Here is a 19,739-nt window from a genome sequence, read left to right as displayed (position 1 = left end):
TCGTGGCTCATATTTACTTTAGTAGAGCGATCGTTTGAGTCAAGTATCATGTTCTCCAAAGAGATTGTCCATTGATGGATGTAAAGGCTGATGCAAGATCCAATGTATGGAATGTTAGGATGGACTCCTGTAATGGAGAACTCCTATGAGTGACTTTGTTTAGCATGGGGAGGCCGATACACGGGCGGCCACCACACGGTCCTTGACAGAATGGGGCCAGGTTCCAGTGGCGTGGAATGCAAGACAGCTGGGGACCCTTCTCTGTTGCAGTCTTCCTCTACATCCACTGCCATTATAATGTGTCATCATCTACCACCAACTCCACTGATGAGGTTTTGGTCAGATCACTCTTTCTCTAGAACCTTCCCCTTGACCTTTCCTCCATGGGTGACCCTAGCAGTTCCTAGTGCCTCATGGATAAACTCCAGACAACATGTTTCTTAGGATCTCAGGAAATTAGAAGCCTCTCCAGCACAACAAGGTGATGATCCTCAGAGAAGGTATTTACACTAAGCAAGGAACGATGCAGGTATTTTCAGTGAAGGATAATAGTGAGCCAGATGACTTTAAATTCTTCGGGCAGTCATTGGGTCATTAGTTTGGGTCCCTAGATTCTGTTTTGTAACTTAATCCACTGTTCTATTATACTCATTCTGGGTGACCTAAATGAAACCTATCAAATGTTGAAAGGCCTTGATAGCGTGGACATGAAGAAGGTGTTTCTTATGGTGGGGGAGCCTAAGACCAGAGGACAGAGCCTCAGAATAGAGACATGTCCTTCTAATTGGATATGAGGAGGAATTTTCTAGCCAGAGAGTAGTGAATCTCTGGAATTCGTTGCCAGAGGTGACTGTGGAGGCCAAGCTATTGGGTATATTTAAGGCAGAGTTTGATAGATTCTTGATTAGTCGGGGCCTGGCAGGATACAGGGAGAAGACAAGAGACTGGGGATGAGAATGAAAATGGATCAGCCATGGTGAAATGGTGGAGAAGATTCAATGGGCCAAATGGTCTTACTCTCCTCCTATATCTTATAGTCTTATGGTAGTCCTGCAGTTAATGTGCCACAGACCTATAAGTTCATGAGACCATAAGACATTGAGGCAGAGTTAGCCAATTCAACCCATTGTGTCTGCTCCCCCATTTCATCATGGCTGATTTATTATCCCTCTCAACCCCATACTCCTGCCTTCTCCTCGTACCCTTTGATACCCTGACTAATTAAGAGCCTATCAACCACCGCTTTAAATACACCCGATGACTAGGGCTCCACAGCCGTCTGTGGCAATGAATTTCAGAGCTGCTTTGCTTTGCTGATGTGCAAGTTCATGAAGAAGGTGGTGAATGCTGTGCTCACTGGGGTGCTGTCCACATTAGGTGAACCACTTCATCCAAGTCGCAGCCGTACGTGGCCGATCACTTTTTCTGTGCCTGCCGTGATGCAATCACTTCCTGCGTGGGCAGAATTGTATTCCTCATCACAACTTTCCAGCCCCGTTAACTTCCCCAGGTTCCTTGTCACAGTTCTTGATTGAACACTCAACGCACCTAAGCAAGTGATTCGCCTTTCGTGCCAGTGGATCTGGGTACAACAAGCTGCTTGAGGAAGCTGCAGAGGTGGGAACAGTCGCAATGTTAAAAAGATACATAGAAAGGTAAATGGATAGAAAATGTTTAGAATCAGAATAAAAATCAGGTTTACTGTCACTGACATAAGCTGTGAATTTTGTTTTGTGGCAGCAGTATAGTGCAGGCATAAAATGCTACAGTAAAAATCAATAAATATTGCTAAAGAGGAATATTGAGGTAGTGTTTATTTGTTCACAGACCATTCAGACATCTGATGTCAAAGGAGAAAATATTCTCTCTAAAACATTGAGTGTGGGGCTTTAGGTTCCTATACCCCCTCCCTGATGGCTGTAATGAGAAGAAGACATATCCCAGAGGGCGAGGTTGTTAATGATGAATTCTATCTTCTTGAGAAACTGCCGTTGGAAGAGGTCCTCAATGACGGGGAAGTTTATACACGTGATGGAGCTGGCTGAGTCTACAATCTTCTGAAATCTCGTATGACCCTGTATCCTGGCACCTCAATACCAGTCGGTGATGCAACCAGACTAAATGCTCTCCACGGTACATCTGTAGAAATTCGCTAGAGTCTTTGGTGACACACCAGATCTTCTCAAGCTCCTCATGAAGTACAGCTGCTGGTGTGCCTTCATCATGATTGCATCAATATGGGGGTCCCAGGATAGCTTCTCTGAGACGTTGGCTCTCAGGGGCTTGAAGGTGGTCACCTTTCCACCGCCGACCCTTCAACAAGCACTGGTGCGTGTTTTCTGGACTTTCCCTTCTAGATATCTATAATCAATTCCTTGGTCTTGCTGACGTTGAGTGCAAGGTTGTTGTTGTTTCACCACTCAACCAGCTGATCTAGTTTGCTGATTTATGCCTCCTCTTTGCCATCTGAGATTCTGCCAGCAACAGTGGTGTCACTGGAGAATTTATAGATGGTGTTTGAGCTATGGTATGTTTTGCCATGCAGTCATGAGTGTAGAGTAGAGCACTGGGCTAAGCACACGTCCTTAAGATGCACCTGCACTGACTGTCCGTGAGGAGGATATGTCATCACTAATCTATACTGATGAGGAAGTCAAGAATCCAGTCGCAGAGAGAGGTACAAGGCCCAGGTTTTAATGCTTGTTGATTAGTACTGAGGGATAGATCGTGTTGAAGGTCAAACTGTAATGGATAAACAGTAGCCTGATAAACAGCAGAGAGGAATATGGGCCAAATACAAGCAAATGGGACTAGCTTTGATAGACAGGAAGAAATCAGATTAAAGGGCCTGTTCCGTGCTGAGAATGACAATGTCAATGGTTACGTGAATGTCCTTCGTAAATGATAAGCTATCAGTTTTGGGACAAATGTTAGCTGCAGAGATTGCACTGGGATGAGCAAATTGCTACTGAGTGTTCTAGATGAGAGCAATGCGACATCCATAGAACCATAACACATTACAGCACTGAAACAGGCCTTTTGGCCCTTCTTTGCTGTGCCGAACCATTTTTCTGCCTAGTCCCACTGACCTGCACCTGGACCATATCCCTCCATACACCTCTCATCCATGTACCTGTCCAAGTTTTTCTTAAATGTTAAAAGTGAGCCCGCATTTCATCTGGCAGCTCATTCCACACTCCCACCACTCTCTGTGTGAAGAAGCGCCCCCCCCCTGCCCGCCCCATGTTCCTTTTAAACTTTTCTCCCTTAACCCTTAAGCCATGTCCTCTGGTTTTTTTCTCCCCTAGCCTCAGTAGAGAAAGCTTGCTTGCATTCACTCTATCTATACCCATCATAATTTTATATACCTCTATCAAATCTCCCCTCATTCTTCTACACTCCAGGGAATAAAGTCCTAATCTATTCAACCTTTCTCTGTAACTGAGTTTCTCAAGTCCCGGCAACATCCTTGTAAACCTTCTCTGCACTTTTTCAACCTTATTAATATACTTCCTGTAATTTGGTGACCAAAACTGAACACAATACTCCAGATTCGGCCTCACCAATGCCTTGTACAGCCTCTCCATAACATTCCAACTCTTATACTCAGTACTTTGATTCATAAAGGCCAATATCCCAAAAGCTCTCTTTACGACCCTATCTACCTGTGATGCCTCTTTTAGGGAATTTTGTATCTGTATTCCCAGATCCCTCTGTTCTACTGCACTCATAGTCATACTTTATTAATCCCAGGGGAAATTGGTTTTCGTTACAGCTGCTCCATAAATAATAAATAGTAATAGAACCATAAATAGTTAAATAGTAATATGTAAATTATGCCAGTAAATTATGATGAAGTCCAGGACCAACCTATTAGCTCAGGGTGTCTGACCCTCCAAGGGAGGGGTTGTAAAGTTTGATGGCCACAGGCAGGAATGACTTCCTATGATGCTCAGTGCTGCATCTCAGTGGAATGAGTCTCTGGCTGAATGTACCCCTGTGCCCACCCAGTGCATTATGTAGTGGATGGGAGACATTGACCAAGATGGCATGCAACTTAGACAGCATCCTCTTTTCAGACACCACCGTGAGAGAGTCCAGTTCCATCCCCACAACATCACTGGCCTTATGAATGAGTTTGTTGATTCTCTTGGTGTCTGCCACCCTCAGCCTGCTGCCCCAGCACACAACAGCAAACATGATAGCACTGGCCACCACAGACTCGTAGAACATCCTCAGCATCGTCCGGCAGATGTTAAAGGACCTCAGTCTCCTCAGGAAATAGAGACGGCTCTGACCCTTCTTGTAGACAGCCTCAGTGTTCTTTGACCAGTCCAGTTTATTGTCACTCCTCATTGCCCTACCATTTACCCTATATGTTCTACCTTGGTTTGTCCTTCCAAAGTGCAATACCTCACACTTGTCTGTATTAAACTCCATCTGCCATTTTTCAGCCCATTTTTCCAGCTGGTCCAAGTCCCTCTGCAAGCTTTGAAAACCTTCCTCACTGTCTACTGTACTTCCAATCTGTGTATCATCAGCAAATTTTCTTGATCCAGTTTACCACATTATCATCCAGATCATTGATGTAGATGACAAATAACAATGGACCCAGCACTGATCCCTGTGGCACACCACTAGTCACAGGTCTCCACTCTGAGAAGCAATCCTCTACTACCACTCTCTGGCTTCTTCCATTGAGCCAATGTTTAATTCAATTTACTACCTCTCCATGTATACCTAGTGACTGAATCTTCCTAACTAACATCCCAGGTGGGACCTTGTCAAAGGCCTTACAGAAGTCCATGTGGATAACATCCACTGCCTTCCCTTCATCCACTTTCCTGGTAACCTCCTCGAAAAACTCTAATAGATTGGTTAAACATGACCTCCCACGCACAAAGCCATGTTGACTCTCCCTAACAAGTCCCTGTCTATCCAAATACTTGTAGATCCTATCTCTTAGTACTCCTTCCAATAATTTACCTACTACCGACGTCAAACTTACTGGCCTATAATTTCCCGGATTACTTTTAGAGCCTTTTTTAAATAACGGAACAACATGAGCTATCCTCCAATCCTCTGGCACCTCACCCGCAGATACCAACATTTTAAATATATCTGCCAGGGCCCCAGCAATTTCAACACTCGTCTCCTTCAAGGTCCGAGGGAATACCCTGTCAGGTCCTGAGGATTTATCTACTCTGATTTGCCTCAAGATAGCAAGCACCTCCTCCTCTTCAATCTGTAAAGGTTCCATGACCTCACTACTTGTTTGCCTTATTTCCATAGACTCCATGCCAGTTTCCTTAGTAAATACAGACGCAAAAAACCCATTTAAGATCTCCCCCATTTCTTTTGGTTCCATACATAGCCGACCACTCTGATCTTCAAGAGGACCAATTTTATCCCTTACTATCCTTTTGCTCTTAATATACCTGTAGAAGTTCTTCGGATTATCTTTCACCTTGACTGCCAATGCAACCTCATGTCTTCTTTTAGCCCTCCTGATTTCTTTCTTAAGTTTTTTTTGCACTCTTTATACTCCTCAAGCACCTTATTTGCTCCCTGTTTCCTATACATGTCATACATCTCTCTTTTCTTCTTTATCAGAGTTCCAATATCCCTTGAGAACCAAGGTTCCTTATTCTTATTCACTTTCCCTTTAATCCTGACAGGAATATACAAACTCTGCACTCTCAGAATTTCTCCTTTGAAGGCCTCCCACTTACCAATCACATCCTTGCCAGAGAACAACCTGTCCTAATCCACACTTTTTAGATCCTTTCTCATTTCTTCAAATGTGGCCTTTTTCCAGTTTAGAACCTCGACTCGAGGACCAGATCTATATTTATCCATGATCAAGTTGAAACTAATGGTGTTATGATCACTGGAACCAAAGTGTTCCCCTACACACACTTCTGTCACCTGTCCTAACTCAGTTCCTAATAGGAGATCTAATATTGCATCCTCTCTAGTTGGTGCCTCTATATATTGATTTAGAAAATTTTCCTGAACACATTTTACAAACTCTAATCCGTCTAGACCTTTAACAGTATGGGAATCCCAATCAATATGTGAAAAATTAAAATCCCCTACTAGCACAACTTTATGTTTCCTGCAGTTGTCTGCTATCTCTCTGCAGATTTGCTCCTCCAATTCTCGCTGACCATTGGGTGGTCTATAATACAACCCCATTAATGTGGTCATACCTTTCCTGTTTCTCAGCTCCACCCATATGGCCTCGGTAGACAAGCCCTCTAATCTGTCCCGCCTGAGCACTGCTATAACATTTTCCCTGACTAGCAATGCCAACCCCCCCCCCACCCTTCATTCCTCTGCCTCTATCATGTCTGAAACATCGAAACCCTGGAACATTAAGCTGCCAGTCCTGCCCCTCCTGTAGCCAAGTTTCACTAGTGGCTATAATATCGTAATTCTATGTGTCAATCCATGCCCTCAGCTCATCTGCCTTCCCCACAATACTCCTCACGTTGAAATAGACACACCTCAGAAGATTATCACCACCACACATAACCCTTCTATTTGTGACTTTGCATGAACTTTTAACACCATTTATTTTCACCCCCGCTCCATTATCTGCTCTGGCACTCTGGTTCCCATCCCCCTGAAAATCTAGTTTAATCCCTCCCCAATAGCACTAACAAACCTCCCTGCAAGGATATTGGTCCCCTTGTAGTTCAGGTGTAACCCATCTCTCTTGTACAGATCCCACCTGCCCCAGAAGAGGTCCCAATGATCCTGAAATCTGAAACGCTGCCCCCTACACCAGTTCCTCAGCCATGTGTTCATCTGCCAGTGCATCCTATTCTTACCCTCACCGGCACGTAGCACAGGTAGCAATCCTGAGATTACCACCCTCGAGATCCTGCTTTTTAACTTCCTACCAAGCTCTCTATACTCACTCCTCAGGACCTCCTCACTCTCTCTTCCTAGTCATTGGTACCGATGTGTACCATGACATCTGGCTGAACACCCTCCCACTTCAGAATGCTGTGCACGCGATCAGAGACATCCCTGACCCTGGCACCCAGGAAGCAACAAACCACCTGGGAGTCTCACGACCACAGAACCTCCTTTCTGTACCTCTAACTATCCAGTCCCCTATCACTACCACTCTCCTCTTTTTCCACCCTCCCTTCTGCACTGCAGAACCAGACCCAGTGCCAGAGATCTGGCTGCTGCAGCTTGTCCCAGGTAAGTCATCCCCCCAACAGTATCCAAATCGGTATACTTGTTGTTGAGGGGCATGGCCACAGGGGAACCCTGCTCTGTCTGCCCTTTCCCCTTCCCTTGCCTGACGGTAACCCAATTACCTGTGCGCTGCTCCTTTGGCGTAACTACCTCCCTGAAGTTACGACTATAAACTCCTCATTCTCCTGAATGAACCGGAGGTCATCCAGCTCCTGCTCCAGTTCCCTAATGTTGTCTGTTAGGGGCTGCAGCTGGATGCACTTCTTGCAGGTGTCGTTGTCAGGAACACCGGGAGTCTCCCTGACTTCCCACATCCTGCAAGAGGAGCATTCCAACATCCTGCCTGGCATTCTCTCTACTCTAAACAAACAAAACAAAACTCATCAGAACCTACCCTCACCTCTGCCTGTTCACGCCGAAGCCTGTTGAGCCAAAGCCGTCCCACTCTGCTCCCTCTCACTCCACTGCCTGCTGTATATGGTGGTCTTTTTTTGAACCTTTGGCGCTCTACATCACGCGCCTGCACAGTGCAGACCCTTCTCCCCGAGCAGTGTAAAAAAAATGTCTTCTCTCCGAGATTTCTTACTCCTTCACTCTTGGCCTCTTGCTCCGATTTAAAAATCCTTCGGACAGTCCATGAAACTACTTCTTTCATTTCTTATACCTCTTCTTCTTCTTTCCAGTCTAGTTCTGCTGCTATTGGAGCCTGTGGTCTACCTTTTGATGGTGTATTCTTGGGCTGATTGAGCGATCTGGCACTTTGCTGTCTCTGAGGAGTTCGGTGAGGTTTCCAACAAAGAGTGTGGTCTGGAGGCTGAGACGTGGTGCAAACCCATGATCGACTCCATTTCTCACTGATCTCACTGATTAAAGCAGTGAGGAAGATTGAAGTCAACGAGGACAAGAGCTGAAGGCAAGCAGGTGTTCAGCACCATATGTCTGTCTGTTGCTCACTCTCCTGGAGGAAGGTGCCTACATTCGACAGGTCTCTCTCCCCATATACAATTACAGCACCGAAACAGGACATCTCTGCCCTTCTAGTCCATGCTGAATGCTTACTCTCACTAGTCCCACCAACCTGCACTCAGCCCACAACCTTCCATTCCTTTCCTGTCCATATAGCTATTCAATTTTACTTTAAATGACAATATCGAACCTGCCCCTGCCATAGGGGTGTGGCTGGGAACAGACCCAAGTGCAAGACACTGAAGTACTAGGGGCAGGACTAAAATACAGGGTGAGGGCGAGGACACGGACTCAAAAAACCAGAAACCAGGAACAGGACTGGACAAGAGAGCCAGGAGCCCGGGCTTGGACTCCAAGCCAGAGACTGGACAAGGACCCAGAACCTGGGTCTTGCCTCTGGCTCAGACCCCAGAACTAGGCAAGGACGTGACTTGGTTGGCAGGCCAGATGAGGCTGGAGGCTTGAGACCAGGGACTTGGGGCGAGGTCGGAGACCAAAAACTTGAGACTAGGGACTTGAGGCTAGGGGTCTTGAAGCTTGGCTTGGGGAGAGGCTCGAGGCTTGGGGTCTTGAAGCTCCTCCTGGGCAGGGCACGATACTCCTGGGCAGGGCACGGATCTCCACCCAACAGAGGCAAGGGACAGGAAGGGACAGAACCAACCGTAGGGTAACGGCAAGATGGCCTGGCTTACCCAATGGAGGCAAGGGACAGAACCAACCACAGGTAACAGCAAGATGGCCTGACTTACCCGGAAGAGGCAAGGGACAGAAAGGGACCTAGGTACAGGGTGGCTCCAGGACAAGACTGCAGGCGAGACGAGGCGAGAGTTACCAGCAAGACAAGGCAGGGCTTCAGGTGAGGAAACAAAAGGCAGGGGAATAGATACAAGGAGTAAGGACAAGAACAATCCAGCAGCCACGCTCTGGTCTCTGGAGGTATTTATGCAGCCAGCCCTAACGAGAATCAGCTGCCTCAATTAGTGCTCAACAGGAACAGAAACAGGGTAGACAGGAAAACCTGGAGCAAGGGTCGATGGACCGGACCGTGAACCGGAATGCGGACTTCATGGACCGGATCATGACAGCCTCTACCACTTCTGCTGGAAGCTCGTTCCGCACAGCTACCACTCTCTGAGTAAAGAAGTTCCCCCTCATGCTACCCCTAAACTTTTGCCCTTTAACTCTCAACTCATGTCCTCTTGTTTGAATCTCCCCCATTCTCAATGGAAAAAGCCTATCCACATCAACTCTATCCTTCTCATAATTTTAAATACCTCTATTATGTCCCCCCTCAACATTCTACGCTCCAAAGAATAAAGACCCAACGTTCAACCTTTCTCTGTAACTTAGGTGATGAAACCCAGGTAAAATTCTAGTAAATTTTCTCTGTACTCTCTCTATCTTGTTGACATCTTTCTTATAATTCAGTGACCAGAACTGTACACAATACTCCAAATTTGGCCTTACTAATGCCTTGCTCAATTTTAACATTACATCCCAACTCCTATACTCAATGCTCTTGTTTATAAAGGCCAGCATACCAAAAGGTTTCTTCACCACCCTATCCACATGAGATTCCACCTTCAGGGAACTATGCACCATTATTCCTAGATCCCTCTGTTCTACTGCCTTCTTCAATGCCCTACCATTTACAATGTATGTCCTATTTTGATTAGTCCTACCAAAATGTAGCACCTCACATTTATCAGCATTAAACTCTATCTGCCATCTTTCAGCCCACTCTTCTAACTGGCCTAAATCTCTCTGCAAGCTTTGAAAACCTACTTCATTATCCACAACGCCACCTATCTTAGTATCATCTGCATACTTACTAATCCAATTTACCACCCCATCATCCAGATCATTAATGTATATGACAAACAACATTGTTACCAGTACAGATCCCTGAGGCACACCACTAGTCACCGGCCTCCAATCTGACGCACAGTTATCCACCACTACTCTCTGGCGTCTCCCATCCAACCACTGCTGAATCCATTTTACTACTTCAATATTAATACCTAGCGATTGAACCTTCCTAACTAACCTTCCATTTGGAACCTTGTCAAAGGCCTTACTGAAGTCCATATAGACAACATCCACCGCTTTACCCTCGTCAACTTAGTAACCTCTTCAAAAAATTCAATAAGATTTGTCAAACATGACCTTCCATGCACAAATCCATGTTGACTGTTCCTAATTAGACCCTGTCTATCCAGATAATTATATATACCATTTCTAAGGATACTTTCCATCAATTTACCCACCACTGATGTCAAACTCACCGGCCGATAATTGCTAGGTTTACTCTTAGAACCCTTTTTAAATAATGGAACAACATGAGCAATACGCCAATCCGCCAGCACCATCCCCGTTTCTAATGACATTTTGAATATTTCTGTCAGAGCCCCTGCTATTTCTACACTAACTTCCCTCAAGATCCTAGGGAATATCCTGTCAGAACCCAGAGACTTATCCACTTTTATATTCCTAAAAGCATCAGTACTTCCTCTTCTTTAATCATCATAATTTTCATAACTTCCCTACCTATTTCCCTTAGCTTACACAATTCAATATCCTTCTCCTTAGTGAATACCGAACAAAAGAAATTGTTCAAAATCTTCCCCATCTCTTTTGGTTCCACACATAGCTGTCCACTCTGATTCTCTAAAGGACCAATTTTATCCCTCACTATCCTTTTGCTATTAATATAACTGTAGAAACCCTTTGGATTTATTTTCACCCTACTTGCCAAAGCAACCTCGTATCTTCTTTTAGCTTTTCTAATTTCTTTATTAAGATTCTTTTTCCATTCTTTATATTCCTCGAGCACCTCATTTACTCCATGCTGCCTATATTTATTGTAGATATCTCTCTTTTTCCGAACCAAGTTTCCAATACCCCTTGAAAACCATGGATCTCTCAAACTTTTAACCTTTCCTTTCAACCTAACAGGAACATAAAGATTCTGTACCCTCAAAATTTCACCTTTAAATGACCTCCATTTCTCTATTACATCCTTCCCATAAAACAATTTCTCCTAATCCACTCCTTCTAAATCCTTTTGCATCTCCTTAAAGTTAGCCTTTCTCCAATCAAAAATCTCAACCCTGGGTCCAGACCTATCCTTCTCCATAATTATATTGAAACTAATGGCATTGTGATCACTGGACCCGAAGTGCTCCCCAACACATACCTCTGTCACCTGACCTATCTCATTTCCTAACAGGAGATCCAACACTGCCCCTTCTCTAGTTGGTAACTCTATGTATTGCCGCAAAAAACTATCTTGCACACATTTTACAAACTCTAAACCATCCAGCCCTTTTACAGTATGGGCTTCCCAGTCTATGTGTGGAGATTTAAAATCTCCCACAATGACAACCTTGTGCTTACTACAAGTATCTGCTGTCTCCTTACAAATTTGCTCCTCCAGTTCTCCCCCTCTTGCTCTGTGCTGCTGGAGGATGTGCTGGAGTCTTGGGTTTTGAGCAAATTAAATCGACGTGGTTTGTGGATCGGACTCTGTGGTTCATGTTATGACGTGTTTCTGCTCTCTGGTTGCTCCCTTTTGTTGCTGTTTTGAGGGATTTTGATCAGTGTGGACTAACTCTACAGTCTGTGGTTGATGGCCGACATGGTGCTGGATTAAACTGGGGTGAATTGGGTATTCCTGGACAGTTTTGATGACTTCTGCAGTTTGATGTTTTGTGTTCTGTGTCTTTCACTCAATTTTTTGGCGATTGCACAATTTGTTCTTTTCTTTTTTGCTTGTTGTGGGCTCGATGTCTCTTTTCTTTGAATGGTTTCCATGGGTTTCTTTGTTTCATGGCTGTCTGTGGGAAGGCAAATCTCAGGGTTGTATACTGCAATATATACTTTGATGATAAATATACTTTAAACTCTGAACTTAATGCCAAGGGCCTGAAGGTCCTCCCACTGCAATGTCCGTATCATTGAATCATCTGTAAATTTTGAAGATTTCTGTATCGGTGATGAATCCCTTGCCCCAGTTCGGCAAATAGCATTGGATACCAGGGGATTGCCTGTCACATCCGAACATGCCATTCAGTATCTTCAGCCCACTGAACCAGTTTATCATCAATAAGACCACGTCTGTTCCCTATCCTAACTCAATGCCTTGCCTCTACATATTCCTCCTCACTCCTTGATGAGCAATATCTGTCAAGACGTTGTAAGAGACACCCCCCCCTCCCGCTTTAGTGGGAAGGAACTCCACAAATGAGCCATCCTTTGTGAGAAGTCGTCCTACAATAGTACAGCACCAAAACGGGCTCCTGTTCACCTCACTAAACTCTTCTGCCTTCTAGAACAAAGGAACACATTGGTCTTGTGGCATCTTGCTTGAGGATAACATAGAACATAGAACATAGAATAGTACAGCACAGTACAGGCCCTTCGGCCCACAATGTTGTGCCAACCCTCAAACCCTGCCTCCCATATAAGCCCCCACCTTAGATTCCTCCATATACCTGTCTAGTAGTCTCTTAAATTTCACTAGTGTATCTGCCTCCACCACTGACTCAGGCAGTGCATTCCACGCACCAACCACTCTCTGAGTAAAAAACCTTCCTCTAATATCCCCCTTGAACTTCCCACCCCTTACCTTAAAGCCATGTCCTCTTGTGTTGAGCAGTGGTGCCCTGGGGAAGAGGCGCTGACTATCCACTCTATCTATTCCTCTTATTATCTTGTACACCTCTATCATGTCTCCTCTCATCCTCCTTCTCTCCAAAGAGTAAAGCCCTAGCTCCCTTAATCTCTGATCATAATGCATACTCACTAAACCAGGCAGCATCCTGGTAAATCTCCTCTGTACCCTTTCCAATGCTTCCACATCAATAGTAATCTTCTAGTAATCACTTGTTCCAGATTTTCATCTTTTAGTTATACCTGGATCTATGGTTTCTAAATAGATGGCCTTATTCTCACTTGATCTGAGATTTATTTGCCACTGTTTTATCTACACATAATCTATCAATGTCTCTTTGTAATTTTATGCTCTTATCTACACTATTTACTATGCCACCAATCTTCATGTCATGGAAAAACCTGGATATATATGGCCCCCTATTGTGTTATCTAAGCCATTAATAAATATAATGAGTTTTCAAGCTTTCAGCATTGATTCTTCTGACACAATATCTGTAACTTTCTTCCTACTTGAGTAATATCCTTTACTGTTTCTCTTGTCTAACCAATCTTCAGCTGGGTCAATAGTTTGTCTTCAATCCAAAGAGATTTAATTTAAGGGTATCATACTTTACATGAAATAGTTTTGAATGCCTTCTGCAAGTCCAAATAAAGCAGACCCTTAGACAACTTCCTGTCTACGACTTCAGTTTAAATATTCAATTAAGTTCATGGAGATATAACATCCCTGTATGAAACAATTTTGTCTCTCTTTAATCAACTGGAACTTGCCTAAGTGCTGAGTCACTCTGTCGGTAATTGTAAATTTCACTATCTTCCCTACAGCAGCTGTTAGGCTAATGCTAATTTCTTCCTGTTTTTTAACCCCTCACACCTTTTTTAATTGTGGAATTAAATTTACAATATTCAAATCTGAAGGGACCTAAATACTAATTTTCTTTTTTAGGTTATGGCTGCAATATCTGTGTACCTAGTATTTACTGTGTTTGTTGTGCAAGACCAGAAACTGTCAGGCTTTGGTGAGTTCTCAGTTATTCGTGCAATTGTTCTTTTTAGTACTGAGGTTAACTGTGAGGAGAATAAAAGTGGGAATAATGTAGGATTAGTGTAAATGGGTGCTTGTTGGCTGGTGCAGACTTGTTGTACCAAGGGGCCTGTTTTGTGTTGTAATCTTTATGATTCGATGACTCTATTTAAGAATATTCAAACCTTGATGCATCACTATTTTCTTGATCATTTTCCCTCTATTATTTCTTTCTCCCTATGACTAGAGAATATGATTATATACTCTACTAATAATATACTGTATGCAGTATGGCCATATCATACACTTATTAAAAATATGACCATGACTATATACGTACTAGACTGACACAAACCATTTATGAAATTATCTCATTTCTATTTTTACATTTGTTCTAGATTCTATCAGATTCTCCTCATCCTTGGCTACTGACTTGTAAAATAATTTGATAAACACATGATGATGAAGTACCTTGACCTGAAACATGATTCTTTTCCATAGATGCTGCCTGAACTGTTGAGTTCTTCTAGCATTTCCTGTGGATTACTCTATATAATTTGATAAATGTTTTGAGTTAACCTTGACATTCCTCTTCAATTTTTCACTGATATCCTCAAACATCCAATTATACTCATTGCAGGAAATATTTTCTCATATTGTAAGTGATGGCTTCTTCTACAAAAAAGGGATTAAGTAGACTGAGATGATCATCTATAGCAATTAGAAGAATGTGAGGTGATTTCACTGAAATATACAAAGGACTTTATAGAATGGATATAGAGATGAAGGAGTGGTTGTCAATTCAGTACTGAGTTGAAAAGTTTCATCATCAAGAAGATGGGATGTCTTTGAAATTCTTTAGACATAAGAGCTGTGGAGAAACAGTCAAGAAAGAACTCAACAGATTTTTTTTATGTTATTGGAATCAAAGTATATAGGGTTATAGCAGCAAAATGTTTTTAGGTAAAAGGTCATTCAAAGTTTTATTGAATGGTAGGACACATATGAGGAGTTGAATAGTCTTTCAACACACATCAAAGTTGCTGGTGAACGCAGCAGGGGGAGATCTGAAATGATAGGAGAAGACAGGAGGGGGAGGGATGGAGCCAGGAGCTGGACAGGTGATTGGCAGTCTTTGCCTGCTTCCATTTCATTGATTTGGAATTTCTTCTGAGCAGCTTACTGCTCACACTTATTGCTTGCGCATGTAATGTCCACTCACTGGTTGCCTACCTGCTAAACCGGCCCGTGCACTGAACCGGTACCTTGGCAAGAGCTTCCTCGAGAAAACGCAGTTCTAATCTGCAGCTTTGTCAGATGGTTTAGCCCTATTCTAGACTGCACTAGCATTCAAGGTAATGAAAAACAACAGAATATCCATGTCCCTGACCGATCATCCTGCCAGTTAATGGCCTATGGACCCTCATTGAGGGTCATGACCCTGAATGGTCACCTGTGAAAAATGCTTGAGGCTGGCCTTGGACTGTGGGTCCCAGCATGCAAGGAAATTCACAGTGATGATTTTGGCACCAGAAAGACTGTCAGCATATTTAAACTCATCTCCTTTTCCTTTTCGGGATAAGCTAATAAAACAAGACAGCCATGTCTGAGAGGACTTTAAGTCAGCAAGCTTTAGCTGTGGTAGTAAATTAGCATATTAATTTTTCATTGGATTTGAAAACCAGTACTGGGGTTATGCATAAAGGTGAAAGTAGAACATGCAGGATCAGCATAGTTTTATTTTATATTTGACTTAAGCATTTACTCATTGCCTCAGTAGATTGTTAATGAACACCGTAATAGTAACATCATCTAAAGGTAGTTGAACTTTTGGGCTGCTCATTCCTGACTTGAATTCTGAGTTCCAGTTATACAGGGAAATGAGCCATGGGTAAGGGCAGAAAGGTAAAAAGAATTATCTTACAAGGTAGAGGCAGAAGAGATAGCAAATGCTGTAATCTGGAGCAGCAAAGAGTCTGCTGGAAAAACCCAGTGGGCTGAGCAGTATCTATAGGGGTAGAACTATTGTCAATGCTTAGGGCTGAAACCAAGCTTCATCAGATCCTCCAACAGGATGTGGATCAAATAAAATCAAATCAAATTTAATTATCATTCAACCGTACATGGATACAGCTGAACGATACAGTGTTTCTCTGGGGCCAAGGTGCAAAAAAATACACACATGCATTCAAAATATCGAGGAAGAATTAAAAAAAAGGAACATAGTCATGCAAGAAAACACATTTTTAGTCCAAGACCATAAGCAATGAGTCCCCCAAATTGATGGTTTCTGTCAGTCCAGCCTGTAATTCCACTGGTACAACACTGGAGGGCAGCACTGATGGAAGAGGCCACCCCTGCCTGAGCATGGATGCCATGCTACACTGCCTCTGGTATCTCCTCACCTGGACTGCAGCAGCAGACACACCACTGGCTTGAGGCCTAGTCCTTGCTACAACCGAGGCGACACTGCTGCCTCACCACCAGTCTCCACCACCAAACAGTGAAAACAGGCCTGCAGCAATCAATGTCCAACAGGGTCTTGTGATCACAAGAGAAGCGTCCAAGAGAGCCATTCGTGGTTTCACTGCACGCCGCCCTCGCGTACCAACTTAAGTGTCTTTGAGTAGCAGGCAGCAGCACGATCTGCACCCAGGTCAGCTCATCCGAACCCAATCTGGTTCGTCCCGTGGTCTGCTGGCCCAAATCTCCCCCCACAGCCCAAGGGCCTGATTCTCCTCCCACGGTCAATGACGGGCTCCTATGACACCTGGGCCAGCTACTCTGAACAACGAACAGCTCATGATGCGGTAGACCTGCTGAACCCATAGTTATTGGAGTCAGATATAGTCTTATGATTAAAAAACCACCTTTGGTTGGCCCCCGAGAGACTGCTGCGAGTGCACATGCCACCATCCTATCGGAAATTATACCATATCCATCATACTGGATAATGTATAATCTAGTGCCATTTATTTAAGAAGAGCTGCAAAGACAAGCCAGGAAGTAAAAAAGGCTGGTGGGAAAGTTATAAATTTCTGAAGGACAAGATGATCTGTATTTGGAAAAACAAGGATTGATTTAGGAGAGTCATCATGGCTTTGTTCATTGGAGATCACTTCTCTTAGATTTCATTTGAGTTTTTTTGAGGAGGTGACCAGAAGATTGACAAGGACAAGGTAGTGATTGTTGTCTGCATGGACTTTAACAAGGCCTTTAACAAAGTCCCACATGGGAGGCTAGCCCTGAATATTAGAATACATGGGATCTAGGGTGATATAGAAAAACGGATTCAAAATTGGGCTGGTAGAAGGAAGCAGAGTAGAGTTGTGGGGAGTTAATGTTCAGATCAGAGACGTGTAACTAGTGACGTGCCTCAGGGATCAGTGCTGGGTCTTCTGTTGTTCATAAGATCAGAAGATATAGGAGCAGGATTAGGCCATTTGGCCCATCCAGTCTGCTCTGTCATTCGATCATGGCTGGTTTACTATTACCTCTCAACCCCATTCTCCTGCTTTCTCACTCTAATCTTTGGCAATCTTACTAATTAAGAACCTAACAACCTCCACTTTAAATATAACCAATGACTTGGACTCCACAGACATCCGTGATAATGAATTCCACATATTCACTGTCCTCCAGCCAAAGAAATTCATTCTCATCTCTTTTCTAAGAGATGTCCTTTTACTCTGAGCTCGGCCATCTGGTCCTAGGCTCTTCCACTACTGGAAACTCCTCTTCATGTCCATTCTATCCAGACATTTTGTACGTACTAATATTTTGGAAGAGAACGTTATTGGCATGATTAGTAAGTCTGCCGATGACTCCACAATTTGTGATGGAGTGAAGAAGGTTGGTTACAAAAGGATTTAGATCAGCTGGGAAGGTGGAGATGTACTGTACAGTGAATAGCAAGGGAAGGTCATGGGAAGTGCTACTCAACAATTTGGCTTGGGATAAAATGATTTGCAGTCTCATGTGCCTCTATTAGCATTACGATCAACTGGCAAAGGGGTCAAGGGATGGCTGATGGAATTCAGACAAGGGCAAAGTGATGTATTTTGAGAAGTTAAATCAGACCAGGGCTATACAGTGACTGATCGGGCCTGGGGAGTGTTATTCAACATCAGAACCTTGGGGTTCAAATACATACTGTAGTTCTCTAAAAATGGCGATACAGCCAGAAAGAGTGGCAAAGAAGGTATGTGGTAAGACCATAAGACCATAAGACATGGAAACATAGAAAGCCTACAGCACAATACAGGCCCTTTGGCCCACAAAGTTGTGCCGAACATGTCCCTACCTAGGAAATTACTAGGGTTACCCATAGCCCTCTATTTTTCTAAGCTCTATGTACCTATCCAAAAGTCTCTTAAAAGACCCTATCATATCCGCCTCCACCACTGTTGCTGGCAGCCCATTCCATGCACTCACCACTCTCTGAGTAAAAAACTTACCCCTGACATCTCCTCTGTACCTACTCCCCAGCACCTTAAACCTGTGTCCTCTTGTGGCAACCATTTCAGCCCTGGGAAAAAGCCTCTGACTATCCACATGATCAATGCCTCTCATCATCTTATACACCTCTATCGGGTCACCTCTCATCCGCCATCGCTCCAAGGAGAAAAGGCCAAGTTCACTCAACCTATTCTCATAAGGCATGCTCCCCAATCCAGGCAACATCCTTGTAAATCTCCTCTGCACCCTTTCTATGGTTTCCACATCCTTCCTGTAGTGAGGCGACCAGAACTGAGCACAGTACTCCAAGTGGGGTCTGACCAGGGTCCTATATAGCTGTAACATTACCTCTCGGCTCCTAAATTCAATTCCACGATTGATGAAGGCTAATACACCTTAACCACAGAGTCAACCTGCGCAGCTGCTTTGAGCGTCCTATGGACTCGGACCCCAAGATCCCTCTGATCCCCCACACTGCCAAGAATCTTACCATTAATACTATATTCTGCCATTATATAAGACATAGGAACAGAATTAGGCCATTTATCCCACTGAGTCTGCTCTGCCATCCCATCATGGCTGATCTATTTCCCTCTCAACCCCATTCTCCTTCCTTCTCCCTGTAAGCTTTCATGTGCTGACCAATGAAGAAATTCTCAACCTCCGCCTTGAATACGCTCAATGACCTGGCCAGTGGCAATGAATTCCACAGATTCACCACCCTCTGGCTAAAGAAATTCCTCCTCATCTCCATTCTGAAGCGACAACCCTCTAAACTTAGGCTGTGCCTTCTAGTCCTAGACTCCTCCATGATAGGAAATATCCTCTTCATATCCAATCTACCTAGTCCTGAACTTAGTCCTAATCCAGAACGAGGGGTCACAGTTTGAGGATATCCAGAATGAGGGGTCACAGTTTGAGGGCAAAGGGGAAGCCTTTTAGGACCGAGATTAGGAAAAACTTCTTCACACAGAGAGTGGTGAATCTGTGGAATTCTCTGCCACAGGAAACAGTTGAGGCCAGTTCATTGGCTATATTTAAGAGGGAGTTAGATATGGCCCTTGTGGCTAAACGGATCGGGGGTATGGGGGGAAGGCTGGTACAGGGTTCTGAGTTGGATGATCAGCCATGATCATACTGAATGGCGGTGCAGGCTCAAAGGGCTGAATGGCCTACTCCTGCACCTATTTTCTATGTTTCTATGTTTCTATGTCCTTTCAACATTTCAAATGTTTCAATGGGATCTCCCCCTCATTCTTCTAAGTTCCAACAAGTAAAGGCCCAAAGTCATCAATTGCTCCGTGTACGATAAGACTTTCATTCCTGGAACCATTCTCCTGAACCTCCTCTGAATTCTTGGCAATGTCAGCACATTCTTTCTTAAATAAGGGCCCAAAGCTGC

The sequence above is a fragment of the Mobula hypostoma genome, chromosome 3 (assembly GCF_963921235.1).
Source record: "Mobula hypostoma chromosome 3, sMobHyp1.1, whole genome shotgun sequence".
NCBI lineage: Eukaryota > Metazoa > Chordata > Chondrichthyes > Myliobatiformes > Myliobatidae > Mobula > Mobula hypostoma.
This window is presented reverse-complemented; position numbering follows the sequence as displayed.